The sequence below is a fragment of the Plodia interpunctella genome, chromosome 8 (assembly GCF_027563975.2).
Source record: "Plodia interpunctella isolate USDA-ARS_2022_Savannah chromosome 8, ilPloInte3.2, whole genome shotgun sequence".
Taxonomy (NCBI): Eukaryota; Metazoa; Arthropoda; class Insecta; order Lepidoptera; family Pyralidae; genus Plodia; species Plodia interpunctella.
The window spans coordinates 7130709-7147247 of NC_071301.1; the positions used below are offsets into that span (position 1 = coordinate 7130709).

At 32.4% G+C, this 16539-nt stretch overlaps 1 long non-coding RNA gene across 1 annotated transcript in view; it reads right to left on the reverse strand.

The window, feature by feature from the left end:
* Positions 1 to 498: 498 nt before the first annotated feature.
* The window catches only part of LOC128671972 (uncharacterized), a 99895-nt gene continuing 83854 nt past the window's right edge, over positions 499 to 16539 (reverse strand). Inside the window, exons 3-4 of the long non-coding RNA XR_008404891.1 lie at positions 15239 to 15493; positions 499 to 621 (exon numbers count right to left, since the gene is read on the reverse strand). This is a non-coding gene — a long non-coding RNA (uncharacterized LOC128671972). The remainder of the gene's footprint in view (positions 622 to 15238; positions 15494 to 16539) is intronic.

Genomic DNA, 16539 nt, shown 5'->3' on the forward strand with positions numbered 1-16539 from the left:
TATTACTCTTGCACGCAAAATCTATTGGACGGATTGTTATGAAATTCGGTACACGAGTAGAATATAACCTGGAATAACACATAGGTTACTTTTATCCCAAAATTCCCACGGGAGCAAATCCCTGGTGCGCAGCAGCAATAATTTTCAAACAAATACCAATGCCTCTTTTTCTTCCAATAACTTCTGCGGGAAGAAATGTCTATAGAAATAAGTATTAACTTTATATTTAGTTCCCTATTTGTCAGCTTTATACTTACTCTGTTGGTGTGTACATAAATAAATAAATAAAAGGGAATTTATTTAGGCAACTGCAATTATATTTGCACACCATTCTATGATGTGGGATGTTGGTTTTAAGATTTTATGTAACAGGTTATAGGTTTTATGTAACAGGTTGTTTTTGCAAATAAAATATCTTATATCTTTTTTGAATGATTTTTCTAATCATAATATATTCAATGTATTAATGAATCAAAACTAAGACTTTGAAAGCTGAGATTCAGATGAACGGGCATTAATATTAGGCAGGTACTTAATAGTGGAGGATGTCTGACGAAGCCAGCTAAGATTTTCCGCACAGCCGACTTGGTAGTTACGCAGCGCCTAGCCGCAAGACAGGATCTGCGAAGGGAAATATTTTTGGAGAACTCCTAAATATATACGACCAAAAAAAACGTGGATTTCTCAAAAGTATGTAATTACTTTTTGGTACATGATACCTATGTAAACTAAATGACATAAGTAATTTTTATTTTGAGAACTGAAGAAATAACGAAGCTTTGTAACTTTTGCCAGATTTTATTTATTGTTCTCGTATTTAAAGAATAGTGACACATTGCCACAAAGTCATAGCCACAGGAACGCCTGCGGAACTGGACTAAACTTACATATTTACATGTATTAAACGTAATGTATGTAAACGTAAAAAAACTTTATTTTAATTTAATAAACAGTAATCTGTTTATTAAAATGAAATAATGTTTTATTTATGATAGACACATATGTATTATTAACTTGCTTAGCACCTCTGGAACCAGTACAACCGCTGAAGAATGGCAGCATTCAAGCCGTCTGAAGGCGAGTAATTAGTACTGAAGCTCATATTAGCACCGCACGGAAATCCGACCAAATCTGCGAGGTATGCTGCTTGCTATGCTTTCATTTAAGTGGTAATTAAAATAGGTCGTATTTTAAATATTTACGGTTAAACAAGGAATTGATTTCCAATATATTATTTTTTATATTTCTCATTCTTTAGCTTCCGGTCATTACCACCAATTTCAAAAAGTGCATATTTTTAAAGAGTAATTGCAATCTAATTCCGAAGAAATTGCATTTTTGTAAAGATTTACCTTTTATATGTGTTTATTATGTATGTTTGTTACTTTGATTACGCAAAATCGACTAAACGTCTCCCTCATCCTGACATTCGGAGCTTTGACGCCCCGAATCCCTACCACTTAAAATCTACCATTAAATTTTAGAACTGGATGCCTGCCTGACATCAAGCCTCTTCGGGGATGCTATTGTGCTTATCAGGTGTTCAGGTATGGGTCCCTTATTCGCCTCGTACTACATCCACGGGAGAAGTTTGCTGGTCCTATTTTAGGGCGGGACCACACGCCACATAAGCAAAATCTACCAAATTAGATACAATTTAAATTTCTTATACTTACCGAGTGAAGCCCTATCTAGATATAATTAAGTTGTTACATAAGAAGGTAAACCTAAGAGGGTGCTATAGCAATAGATCTTGGGCCATAAAGTCAGCAACGCGCGTGTTACACCCCGATGTTACAGACGTCCATAGGCAGCGGTGACCACTTACCATCAGGTGAGTCGCATGCCTATTTGCCAATTAGTATAAAAATAAAATATTATACTGAAGAAAAGCCAGTTATATCAGACAAAAATATTTATGAATTAAATGAATAAATAACAAGTATTGATAACAAATTGCACCCTATTCTTACAATTCATATTAAAGCAAGTAATTGCATTTTTTTAAACTCAGTAATTTAGTAACGTAATTAAAAAGTCTTTATTAAAATGTCACTCTCCCGGCCTAGTTTCCGTAAACGTCATGTTAACCACACAGAGCGTAGTCGTGTTAATGAAACCCACTGCGTTACTGCTCGTATAAATATTTAACATAATTATTACAAGAACTTGAGCTGGGGTAGTTAATATAATATTAATTAATTAAAGTCATGTAAAGAAGAAGGCGTGAAGCTCGCGTTACAAGAAACTGAGATAAACTTGCGTCCTACGTCTTCGCTCTATGATTTTAATTATGTCTTGTCACAGTTTTAAATATAATCATTAAATCTGTACCATACTTAGCTCATGTAATTTTTATTATCTTACTAAAATTATAAATGCGAAGTGGAAAAGAAAAAGTAGGAAAGTGGACTCGGGGCTCCGATGCTCAACAGCAAAATTAGAAAAATTAAAAATTTCTACATTTTATCAAATATCAAATATCGACAATCCGTCCAAGTATACAAATTGGAATTGAAACGTCATAAAACTGAAACTGTGTAATAATGAACAGGCGGCGCGTTGCAGTAACTATGTAGCAGTTAATATTGAGTGCGGGAGTTATTGGACATTTAGCAATTTGGCTAGTAAGTCCGGTTCGACTAAATAAAGTCTGGCGCATATTGACCGACACGTAAATTGGATTTAAATGCCGAAAATGTCGAATGCTTTCGTTTGAAGTTTTAGAGTAGTAATTTGATCAAAATGTCCAGTAATCTGCAAATACAAAATTATAGTGAAACCTTTCAAAGACCATTGCCTATTGGAATGGAAGAATTGGTAGGTAATTATTTTATGATTTTCAGTGGTGAAACTGTGAGTTAACATTGTTACTAACAATATAAAATATATTATTTTAAATACAACGTGAAATACATTTGAAGGCCATATAATAGGCCCATATATCTTGAGAATTTTGATAATGGTAAATATCTTCGGATCGTAATAAATTCACAACCAATCGCAGTAAATCTTGCATACGGCAAAATTAAATTACTGCTGCCTATGGAATGGTGGTAAAGACTAATGTGTCTTCATAAAACGGAGAGTAACCTATGATAGTGTTAATATCCCTGGAAGCAAGACGTATAGGTCGTTTGCCGTTTCCGGAAAATATATGGGATGGCCTCGTTGCTGTTACATAAACGCTTGATTACGTTATTGTTTTTTTTTAATAAAATTCCAAATATGTTTTTAACGTTATAAAAAGTATATGGAACAGTGACAGGTATCTAATTAATTTTCAATTAGATCTTGTGAACATGTATTAAAATAAGAATAATTACAACACGAATGTCTAAATATGTTTAGTTTTTCTAAGAAAAAAATACACGGTTTAGTTACAATATTTTTTAGCAAATTACTCTTACCTTTAATTACTACAGATATTTTACAATGCAATACTTGCGAAGTATATTATAATAAGTGATATTAATAGAGTGATATTGAACGTTTTTAAATATCTGCATACAAAGTTTCGCACATTGGCTGTGTATGGTATTTAATGGTATCAAAATCAGTTATTATGTCTAAGTAGTTATATTTCCAATTAATAGCCATATTTTATGTCTTTGATTTAGTATATCTGAAAAATATAGACATGAAGATCGAAATTCCCGAACTCTCTAAAAAGATCGCATCTACGTAAAAGCCGGGGATAAACCGGGATAGGCCGAGACCCGCCTTTGATATCTTATTTACAACAATTTACCCGTACGAAATACGCTGCATCGGGGCACTTCGATTTCTCAAATGTACACTGAAGTACTGAATATTTAGTAAGCTATTTTATATAAAATATGTTTTACGCTAAAGAAGTTATTTACTTCTCTCTCTCTCTTGTCTCTGTCTTACTGTTTTTACGGTTACTTCTCAGAGCCACGTGACACTAGAAATTGTCAACTCCGTGAACATTGCGCACGCGTGCGAATAACAGGTTCGTAACCAGTTACGGTGGAAGAAAAAACATCTTTATATGATACCAGCTACAAAACATTTTTTTTCTTTTACTTCGACCCAGGAAAATCGATGAAGAATTATGAGAAAATAATTAACATTCTTTCTAGGTACGAGTAACTTCAAGTTTTCTCTTGTGTCACTCGAACATTAGCCATGTTTCACATATACACAACTAAATTAATAAAGTAAAATTGTATTTGTGCCTTTAAACTTAAAATACCAGAATTACCAACTAGTTTATGATGTTCATTGGAGGAGGATTGAGTGCATTGGAGTATTAGCACTAGAAGTAAGACTTGTTTGGAGTAATAAAGCACGATTCTTATTATCATAAACTTTTACGAGATTTGTACAATAAACACTATGTTATTAATGACGTAACAAATGTACCCAATTTTATATACCTAACATAACTGTCTATAATATTTTGTTAGATGTGAGAAAGATTTAGGTTAATTCATATTTTTAAAAGTACAATGTAATCTTGTAAAATAATAAGACGATTCAAATTTATTTTCGTTCATTTTTGAAATTGTACAATTCAGTTACAAAGTGAGCGTCACATAATTTTCTAAAATGAGATATAATAATATATGTATAATCGACCACATGTGAAGTATCCTGCCTGCATAGATTTTTACAACGCGGTAATGGGGACGAGTTTCCAATGAATTTGGGTAGGTTCTTGTGCTATTGACTGTACGAAACACCACCAGGTACGAACACTCATGCTAATAACTTACAGACCGACACCCCTATGACACGAAAAGGTAGCCATTGAAGGATTTGCTCAATGATTATTGAAAAGTTTTCGTGTAGCAACGGATCATACGCTTTTCATACGTTTCCGTGGTGTTCGTTCACCTTTTGGTGCAAAGATGAAAATTTAAGAGAAGACACGGCAATTCTCCTTTTTTGTATTTTGGTCAACGTTGCTTTTTTTAAATAGATAATTGGGCAAATGAGAGTGCGGTTTGCCAGATAATAAGCAAATATGGACGCCAGCAATCCGATATAATAAAAGTATTATATTAAATTCGTATCTGATTTGCATGATAAGTAAAATATTTGATCGAAAATGAAAACACTTAGGGCTTTTCGGTACATTTGATTAATTCATACCGCTACACAGTAAATAGACAAACAAATAGTTAATTAAGTAAAGATAATTTCGATTTACCTCTATAGGAATCGTTTTCTTTGTCTAAGCGATCCGTTTTTACCTTTTTGGGCACGGGACCTTAAAATGGAGGGTTTCAAAAAAGTTTTGCCGTATCTTCCATTTATTTCCAATCTTTATTCAGAGTTTCAGATACTGTATTTTGATCTAACCTGAGCTTCAGGAGAAAGGAGTACATTCTTATAAGATTTGTTTGTGGCGTTTTGTTTGAAGTTACGCTGACGTGTGTCTTCTATGATCATTGCATTCGTTTGTATGTTTATGCATGTTTGTGACGTCTTTCTTCGGAAAAATGTTAGTTTCTTAAAAGTATACAGTTTGTATCATAAGGTTAGGTGAGTTTCTAAACCATTTTTAAAATATTACCTTATACTAAAAAAAAGAAACTGTACTGGAAGAGCAAAGTTGATTGACCTATCGATTTTTTATTACTCCATGAAATTATAAAAATGACGTGGGAAATTGTAATCCCAAATTAAATAGGCGAATCAGTTTTAACTTTAATAGATATACCTATAAAAACCTGGTCCACAAATCATTCTCTCTGTATCAACATTTATGTAGTTATTTTTTACAAACAAAAATATTTCAACTGTGCCGACAAATTTCATCAATACGTGGATGCAAAATTGATTTTTCGTCTATTTAAAATTTAAATCTGAAAAATATTCTTAAATAAATTTTCTAAAAAAAAAAAATATTCTTAAAAAAATATATTTTCTGATATTTTTTATCAGAAAATATATTTCTTTAAATAGTTATCTTTAAAAAAATCTATAATTCGTTAACTGTTGCTCGTCTGTTTCTACAGGCGTTTAATCATAAGTTAAACCTATGTGATGAAAAATTATACTGAAAAATAGAATTGTATACAAAAATATATTGTTTTGTGGCTGGCGCGTAAGACATATAGTAGAAATAGTCTGGCAGTGTAAACAAATTGCGTATGTGAATATTTCATCAAAGAAACGGGTGCTGACAAATGAAATCTAATGAATACAATATGAGGTAAAGATACGCCGAGATTTTGATACAAATATAATAAATTGTATGTTGGTTATTTGTCTATTTGTACAAGAACTTTTCGCTTTGTTTCGGAAACGTTTTCTGCGCCTAAATTTAAGTGTACCCACACTAGTTGAAGGAATAGCGTTCAACAAAAAACCTGACTCTTGCTCACAGCTTGCCAAAAGACGAGACCGCTCTGCAGGATAATCAGCAGTCTCGAGTAAGTTTTCCTGGACAAGCAAGCAAAGCGGCTCGTCCCATTGCCGCTGCGAGGCCAGATTCAAAGGTATGTCGACATTCGGACCAACTGCACTGAACCAGACGTTCCTAGCCTCAGCCAAGCATGCAACCTCTGCATCACAAAGTGATGGGCCAAGAATTTTACCAATGATGTATTGCGTACTATAAACTTAGGACAAGAACGCCAGCAGTGCTACACTGGGAATTTTTCTTATCCCAATACCACCATGTCGTACGGGCAGTGTTGCTTGAGCCCAACATCTTTTGTTGAGGGGGCAATTTAGAATATTGGATACACCTCCCCTCACACAATCATCTATACGAGATAACAGATCATCGTGAGCCCAAAGCGGTGTACACCTTAAGACGTAGGTAGTTTTGGAAACGAAGAGACAAAATTTTATAATTGTATATGCAAAATGAGGGTTTATATTAAGTAGACGGTGGGAAGACGACTCAAATTTTGAAATTTGGTCATCAACAAAAATAGAAATCGCATCTTCCAACAACGGCGCTCCCAGGAGGTGAAGTGATTGCTCGTCTACGATTTTAACATTAGTTTCCAAAATATTAAATTTATCTTGTATTTCAGATCTCAATTGATAATTTATGTTACTTTTGAGACAAGATTATAAGATCCTTTAGTAAAAATATATACTAATATTATAAAGAGAAAAGATTTGTATTTTTGTTTCTTTGTTTGTAATAAATTAACTCAAAAACAACTGGATCGATTTAAACATTTTTTGTATTTACTATTACTGTTATTTACTACAAAAAGTAAGTGTGCCACTTTTCAGCTTTTTATCTTGAAAATTGTATTAAGTCCCTTACTAACTTCAACTTTAGCTTTAACTGTAGCTTTACTGTAACTTCAACGGTGTAGAACTTTCATATTTACAGTTTTTCACCCCTTTCACCCCCTTCGGAGTAGAATTTCCAAAAATCCTTTCTTAGTGCTCACCTACACTCACCTACATGCCAAATTTCAGCTTCCCGCCCAGCGGGTGTACGTTGTCTGTCAGTCAGTCAGTCAAGAGTTTTATACTGATATATTGATACATCCTATGCCCATTATATCTATATCAGACTTTCATCGATAAAAACAATTTGTTTATATTCTGTACACCTTTCTACAAAAATTTAAAGTAAATCGGCTCCGTGGATTGTTATTTTAATTTTTATACAGGATCCCCCTCATTTTCCGGGATGAAATATCTATAAGATGTTAACCCGGGATTCCGAGGAATTTTTGATTCATAATTAGTTTTTCAATTATCCTACGGGAACCTGACCATTTACCGGGATGAAATGTATCTAATTTTCCTACAGGACCCACCTCATTTTCCGGGATAAAATTTATATAAGATGTTAACCCGGGATTCTGAGGCATTTTTTATTCATAATTAGATTTTCAGTTATCCTACGGGAACCTGACCATTTACCGAGATGAAATGTATCTAAGATGTTAACCCGGTATATAAGGTACCTATATACCAAATTTCAAGCAAATCGGTCCAGTAGATTTTGAGTGATGCGCCTTCAGACAGACAGACAAAAATTACCAAAACTATATTTTCGTCATCTATATCAGTAACTAAGTATATTCCATGAAGAATTTTTAAAAAATATCCAATGTACAAATTTGGCCTTTCTTCAATTTTATTATATGTATTGATTAAGTTTTAAACAAGTTAAGAACTAAGTATTTTAGACAGGGAATGGAGAAAGAAAAAGTAAACCTAAAAAAAATTAAATGTGATAACAAATTTTAAAATCACACTATTCTAATAATAATCACCGCTATTTAATTAGCATTAAGGACTATAATATGCCATCGTTATTAATCCAAGCACCATAACCGTAAGTAAGTCTAAGCATCTTGTTAGTAAGTAAGAATGCGTATTTGTGCTTTAATAAAGATATTACTGGAGCAGCCGTTATGAACGCTGGCGTGCACAGCTCTGGAATCTGAGGTTTGATAAGGCTGTAGCTTTGTTCATGAGAGGAGCGATAAATTAGTAAGTTAGATGGGGTTTACTCCCAGTATTTTCCTAGTTTCATCATAAAATGTCTATCAACTGATAAGTTGGTTGGTGCCGGACTGTTTTAAAATAAACTGGGATACAATCTCTGTATAGGCTAAATAAACTTAGTGTCAAAATATAGTTCTTAATCTATTTTTGGGTTTGTTGGGATATTTAACAAAAACGGACGCCAATATATTGTTTTTCTTGTACCTAACTGGACATACCTACATAGAGTTGAACGATAGAGCCATAATTATTTATATATTGTAATAGACGAAATTAATGAAAATGTAATAATTATATTACATTTTCTGTTATCTCTGTCATGTGTAATCTTTATCAATGTCAATATTTGTTTAGGTGTTATTTATATTACTCTTGTTATGTATTTCTACTGTTAAGTTACTGTAATATCATTTATAACGACAGCTATCCAAAAGCATGAAACATTCGTTAGTTTGCCATAAAGATAATTATAAACAATTAGATTTTCTAGATTATATATTAAAAAGCTTCGTTATGACATTATGTATTTTATTTTTTCATTCACATCACTAATACAAAGGTCAATTGTACCAGTCAACTTTGACATTGGCTTTGACCTGCGCACCACTAACGATAAAGTTAACGACAAATTTGACTGGATCAAAATCAAATAATTCAAAATCGCTACAGCTTGTACACTAAACTCTCGCCTAGCAGCTGACCAAGCCGCCTGTAGCCTGCGGCCAACGTCTTTATTGCGGCCCTTTGCATAAGCTGGGATGTGAACTGGTATGCTATGCGTTTGTAGGTATACCTCGTGTTTCCTATACACAATTTTACTTCCACATCGGCGGGCACTGCAAATTGGGATTTTGAAATTTGTATTATGTCAATAATATTTTTTAGTGAGTAATGATTTATGTAGAACTTATATTATGTATACACTTTTCAAAACGGAAAATTTGATTCAAACAATCATCATAGATAGTGGGTTGTACAGTCAACTTTGACGTTAACTTTAACGTGCGCAGAAAATCTTAAAGTATGCCATTTCGTCTAAATTTGGCGGTGCAATCCACCTTAGTTGCTTTAAGACGTGTACATAACCTACGCGCAGCCCTTATATAAAATGACGTCCTTTGCGTTTTAATTAACCGTTAACGTCAAAATTAACTGATTCAACCGACCTTAGGATAAAAATTAAATAAAATTGAAAATAAAGGAATACAATATTAAAGTCTATCAATTTTTGATCATATTTAAATTAAACTTTTGAGTCTGATTAAGTCGTAACAATTGAAGTTCCCTGTTGATTCTACCAACTTGATTTCAATGTTTATGTTATTGACTTGATCTTTGTCATTTCAATACCAAGTTCCGAATTCCATTACTGGTTCCCGTTTATGTTAAGAAGTCTTTATGAACTTGAACGATTCATGAGAATTCGCTCATAGATACACAAAGAAATCCTTTGAAGCGTTTCCTTCAAAACATACCCGTCTTACAGTTATATTAATATTTCAGTATATTACTCTGATGCTCATTTTATTGATGTTGAACGAGTAATTTTCTTATTGATATTTCTAGAAAATAAGTGAATAAAAATAATAATTGATGAGTGTATGAAAATAAATGTATGTGCAATGAACTATTTTCCAATCTCCTTCTCAGCATAAAAAAATTCGACGTTCGTTTAATTTTTTTTAATGACATAATATTCGAAATTTCTATACGATGATATTTCATACACTTAGCTAAGTAACTACTTACTAAATACATTTCGTTCGTTTCATTCTCTTTATAATTTCAATCTTAAAGAAATACAATTATTTTTTGTTACAAACTTAAACAAACAAGACAACAAAACTAAATCTCAAACTGGCGAGGGTCAAAAACACAAAGAGCAATTGTCAGATAATCCAAAAACCGAAATTGTCCGCGATTTGAGTTTACCTCACATTAATACTGGCCCCGGGGCTTTCTCAAGTACCCGTGTATTGTAAATAGAGATGGGATAACACCCGGGCCGAAACCCGAAATATAAAGTTCCCTATTTCAACCTACATGTATCGAGTATAGGGCAAATTGAAAAGGGCCAATTGCAACCGAGCATTTGCCCATCTTTGTCTGCAAATAATATTGAAGTATTCCATTATATTGGAATCCTTGCCTGAGGGTTAGGCGCGTCCGGTTCTAATAAACAAGATATCTCTACTATACGGATAATACAGATGCTTGTTCGGCTCAATGTACATATTGTTTCCTTTTGGTGTTAGGTGTTGTTACATAGGACAAAAAACCGTTTGGGAAATGTATTATTTTTTCTTGTTCCATTTTTAACAATGTTAACTGAATTAAAAACGTTATGCTTACAGTGAAACTTTGTTATTACAGCTTGAAGGTAAATACAAGATATTATTATTATAAAAACAATTTGTCTTGAATCTCTAGGTACGGTTACAGAACTCAAAATCAAAAGGCTGATGATGTTACATAATATTTTATTCGATACATTATTTAATTACGCAAATACCTATACTTGTTGTTTTATAGTCAAATAAAAAAAGATCAATTTACCAAATATAAATAATCCAATTAGTAAAGTCGACACAAAAATGTTTTCTATTGAAATCTGTTTTATAGTCTAACTTGACCTCAAAGCAAACCATTTCTACTGCGTCTGATCACTAATTAGCTCTTCAAAGAGCAGATCGCCCTTACCCCCAACAGTCATAACAAGCCAGATAACAAGATCATTTCCCTAAACCTAAGGCAATACTGCCACTGGAACATTGACCTAAAATATGAATATGCTGGACTGATTACAAAGCTTTTATAAGTAATATCATTTTTTTGCTTTTTTTCGATCCCGTAACTTTCTCCTCCCGACTCTATCTTTCATTTTAAGAACATATTATGTTAAGTCATACCTTCTCAAACCATCAGATATCAGATCCATCTAATCATCAGTTTACAATCAGATTTACAATATTTTTACAAGATCAATTTGCAAAAGTTAATATTTACAACTGAATACTTTCAAATATAAACTATTGCAAAGATAGGTAGTCAATTCTTAGGCAGTTCTTGATAAATATTCTGATTTGAAAATTATAATACCAAAAAAATTACGTTGATAAATATTTTAGAATTACTAATTTTAAACTTTCATGAATTTTAATTTGTTCATCATTTTTACACCAGTTCAGTAGTTTGGCGGAAAATATATATGCTAACTAAATGTACACCTTTTCTAATTTTTTTATATTACTCAAGTCCCAACTGGAAAAAAACTTTAAAAAACATTCTGATCCAGTGCAATTATTATATAGGTCATAGCGTTAGCGTCGAAGCATTAGGATTCAGAATTCTGCATACAAGCAAGTTAATGTAACTTTATAATAAGGGCTTGTGGGCCCGTGTGGCCAGCTTTGTTGTTTGCTGCATAATGTTGTTATGCTCTCTCTACTGAGAAATCTGTTGCGGAATATTTTGAAGGGGGATACGTGGTTTGATGGTTACAAAGCATGTGAAATTGTTCGCTTTAAATTGTAAACTAAACACATTTCACACTGGGTAAATGTATAGCTATTAAGTTTTTCAATATCATAATTTTGTAAGACTGAAGTTTAAATACATTCCTGTCATCATAATACATCATCCATGTACGGCTATTGTCTATCGAAAACATTCAATACTATTGTGAAAATAGGATAAAATTGATACGATAAATCTACTTTACATTTATTATCATAAGCATGAGCTGTTTTCGTATTCGATTCTGTGCCATTATCTGATTTAGGGCATATAATTTCAATCGATGAGTTATTTATTTATAAAACAATTTATAAGTAGGTAGTTTAATTTATTCTATAATCATTTAATTTTCGGGTTTTTATAATTTTAAACAAAAATCGGGACCCTATTACTTAGAGTCTGTTGTTCGTCCCTCTGTCACTAGGCTATATGTCATGCACCATATTTTCATTGATGACGTAATTATATTACCGTTATAAGAACAAACACTAAAACACAACATAAAATAAATACTCATACAAGAAACTTGGTTTTACCCTTCTCTTTGAGCACGAGTCCGACTCACACTTGGCCGGTTTAATTAAATAAAAATATGAAAAGGACGTGACTACATGTCATGTTGTAGTTTACTATCAACAATAATTAAATCTCTTTTCAATACTACATTGTATCTGCGTGGCAACGGTATGGCAATTCATCAATCAGTACAAGTTATGACGCGCCATCCTGCGTTTGCTCTCTGGAGGGATGATCGTTATACACGTGCACAGACATACCACATGGTGTAAAAATCTCAAGGACTTCGCATATTGGTTGGCACTTTTTTGTAAAACTAATGACACAGATTTATATTGTACGATTTTCCTGGATTGACTTAGCTTTCGATTTGAAAATAATGGTACCTATAGGTAATTGAAATTTAGCAATGGAAGAAGAGTTTTTGAAAAATTAAAAAAAGAAAATTACATTTCTTATTTTTACTTCAGACTACAAAATATTATTTTTATGTCACTGACTTCTATTATACTATTTGGCTGGATTGGCTTTTCTTTGAGCTGAAAATAATATATGATTCAAAATCGATGAAATATTTTTTTTATATTAATCAAATTACCTAAATGTATTATTTTTATTGGTATAGACATTATTCATGAATACATTATAATCGATAGGTCATATACTTGGGTTATCCAATTTAGTTTGGAATAAAATCTGACTCCAAGACTTGAATAAACTCTGACAACAATGTTAGCAGTAACACACTCGAAAAGAGAAGATATTATAACGTTAAATTCAAGTTTTTAGTAATACGTTTTCGTTATAATATTTCCAGTCCTATGTCCCGTCCAGTAAGATGAGGTAAAGAACGTCAACGACTAATGCATTTATCTGGTTTGCCTGAATTTATGTCCTAATTTATAGTTCTGGGTGTTGAAATCTGCACTTTTCAAGTGTTCTCAATAAGTGTTTATGGTTATTGTCTATTTTATAGTTTTATTTTGGAACCAAGATTGAGTAATCGTATTTTATAATAATAATATTTTGTTATCTCATACAAAATATAAATTAGTATTTGGTTTGTAATCGAATGCAGAAATATAGGTACATTAGGTTTAATGATTCATTGATTAATACCTATCTATATATTAGGATCGTGGCGAGTGGGAATCGGAATTCCCACGGGAGACAGGCGTGATAATAATATGTACATACAAAATATTGACGTGACGTTTTATTTTAATAACCATATAACTATTTCATGTGAATGGTTGGCTGAAATCATATTTTCTTTTCATTCGACTCGTTAATATAATAATTGGTTTTTCAATTTTCACCATAATTCAATAACGACCTGCAACATATTAGAGGTAAAAATGACTAAAACGCTATTCAAAATATTTTTTTGCAACAGTAAATAAATAAACACGTGCGGTTCCTAAGAAACCGTGTCCAGTGACACTATACAACATCACACATCCAGATCCCAAAGCAGCAACCCACTTGGACTACTCAAGTACCTCGGAACAGGAAGCGAGCCGGAACAACTATTCCGGGAACGTTATTGTGTAATAATTACTTATACCGCACTTAGATGTTCCATTTCTGGGTAACGGAGTGTGGAATCGGCTTTTATGTTATAATTAAAGAAATGTTTAGAATTTTATATACCTAATAACTATATTATAACTTAAATTAAATAGAATTTAAATTTCTTAAACTTGTTGTTGCATAAATTATATTATATGACAGTTAGTCGTACGTAAGTCAAAGAGTCATATCAGATTTCTTTAGAATCTAATAACAATGTTAGTAATATTGCACCTGACAATTTGATAAAGAGATAAAAGTTACTCTCATAAATATATTAACTGAAGACAATAAGTTTTTAGCTACCTATTAAGTATGTATTAGGACAAGTTAACGACCTCTGTAGCGCAGTGGCAAAGTTCTTGCCACTGAACCGAGAGGTCCCGGGTTCGATCCCCGGTCGGGTCATGATGGAAAATGATCTTCTTTTTAAAATGATTTTCTGATTAGCCCGGATCTTGGATGTTTATCTATATATGTATTTGTTATAAATTATAATATCGTAGTATCCCATAACACAAGTCTCGAACTTACTTTGGGGCTAACTCAATCTGTGTGATTCGTCCTAATGTATTTAATTATTTTATTTATTTAATATAAGAATATATACCTACTATAGATACCTACGTAGGTTTGCGGTTTCGAGCAATGATCTGACGATGTGAATCAAAAGAGATTCACATCGTTTGAAAAGTACAGAGGTTTATTTAAAAAGTCACTCTCTACATAATGTAGCTACTACCCAAGCATCGAATAGACATACGTCGAGCATTTCCGAGTGGTAATAAGACGAGCATAATTCTACACGAGCACTTCACACGTTATAATCGGCTAACGTGCATAGCTCTTAATGCAATGCTTGCTTCCACAGGAGATTAGTACTGCGTGTTTAGTTAATATATCTATTTAGAATAGACATTAAAAATATAATTTCTAACTAGAAATGTATTTTTAAACTGGTTTCATGTTGCCAAGTTAAAAAATATAATTATTAAGTGTTCGTACCAACAACTACTTGTGGTTCTACTAAAATATTCAATACCTGTATTGATATATACTTCAGTTCAAAATTTAATTTGTCAAACATAGTCCAAAAGACTCACATATTCCCAAAAACACATTAAAGAAAAATTTATTTATAATAAAAATAACAAAAAAAAAAACAACTTACCACACCAACAGCTTATGGAGTCCTTAAAAAATTCCTTTGCGGACTATATCGATGGGTGACGAGTAAGCCAAGGGGGTGAGAATAAAATATCCTAATGAACCCCGCTTCATGATAAATAATAGTAATAATGTACAACTTCAAATACAGCAGCTGAGTACTTTTTTCTTTGTGTGTCAAAGTTCTCCAACGATTTTATAACTTCTCAGAAATGTCACACCGCGACCACAGCCTCGTCGATAGTCCTAAAAACAGCATCTGAAATTTGACATATAAATCAGGTTTATATTCAATGTTGATATGAAGCAAATATTGCATCATTAAACTACTAAATTACCAAATTGTAACTCTAACCACACATTACTACACCCAACCCAAAAACTATAGTTGAATGCACGCCTGCTGACACAGAAGGGTAAGTTTGAATCGTAATACAAAAGAAAAATACGGTTATTTTACACTAGTGCGGTAGATTATATCTTTTATACTCAAAATCAACAGGAAACTTTCAAATGGGGCATGTAACCTATACTTATTATGGATGCTGCTGTATTCCAAAAGGGTGCATATATTTTCAAACTGGAAGGGTTGCGTGAGCAAACAGTCGATTGTAAAAATTTTATTTGTTGTTTTATTAATTGCAATAGACGAAGTTTTGCAGTTTTGTTTCTTATTTAATAGTAGACGAAAGTTGCTATAGTGGAATACAATCGATTTTCGATTTTTTTTGAAGAAAATTAGTTCCTCATATTTCGAAATTAATAGACTGTTTAAAAATTTTAATGTTGTAAAAACATGTCATAGTATGCGCAAAATCATGAAAATTAAGACTAAAAAGGTATCCTTGCTTAACATAGGATATACGTGCGAACGGTCTGGCAACAAGAATGTCGAACACTGTACAAAGTGGAGAAGGAAAAGTAGGAAAGTGGACTATGGGTTCCGATGTTTAATGGTTGAGGAAGAAGCAGGACATCGCTCAGATGAGTAAAAGTTTTACAAGAGTTGCATGTGAAATGCTAAAGTTATCGCTAGGTAGTCATTTTTTTTCCATTGGCCAAAATGTACAAAGTTTGGTTCGATTCATTGAACCTACTATTTAAATTTGAAAATACTTTGTTTATTTCTTTATTATACAGTCACTCACTGCCCATAAAACAGCTTCCGTTGTTTCAAATCATCACTAAAAATATCCCAACAAATACAACTGGACATAAGTTGAGTTTAATTATTTATAAGTGTAAGATTTAATTATTCTAATTATTTTATTGTATTGACGATGTAAAGTAAATTGCTGACAATAA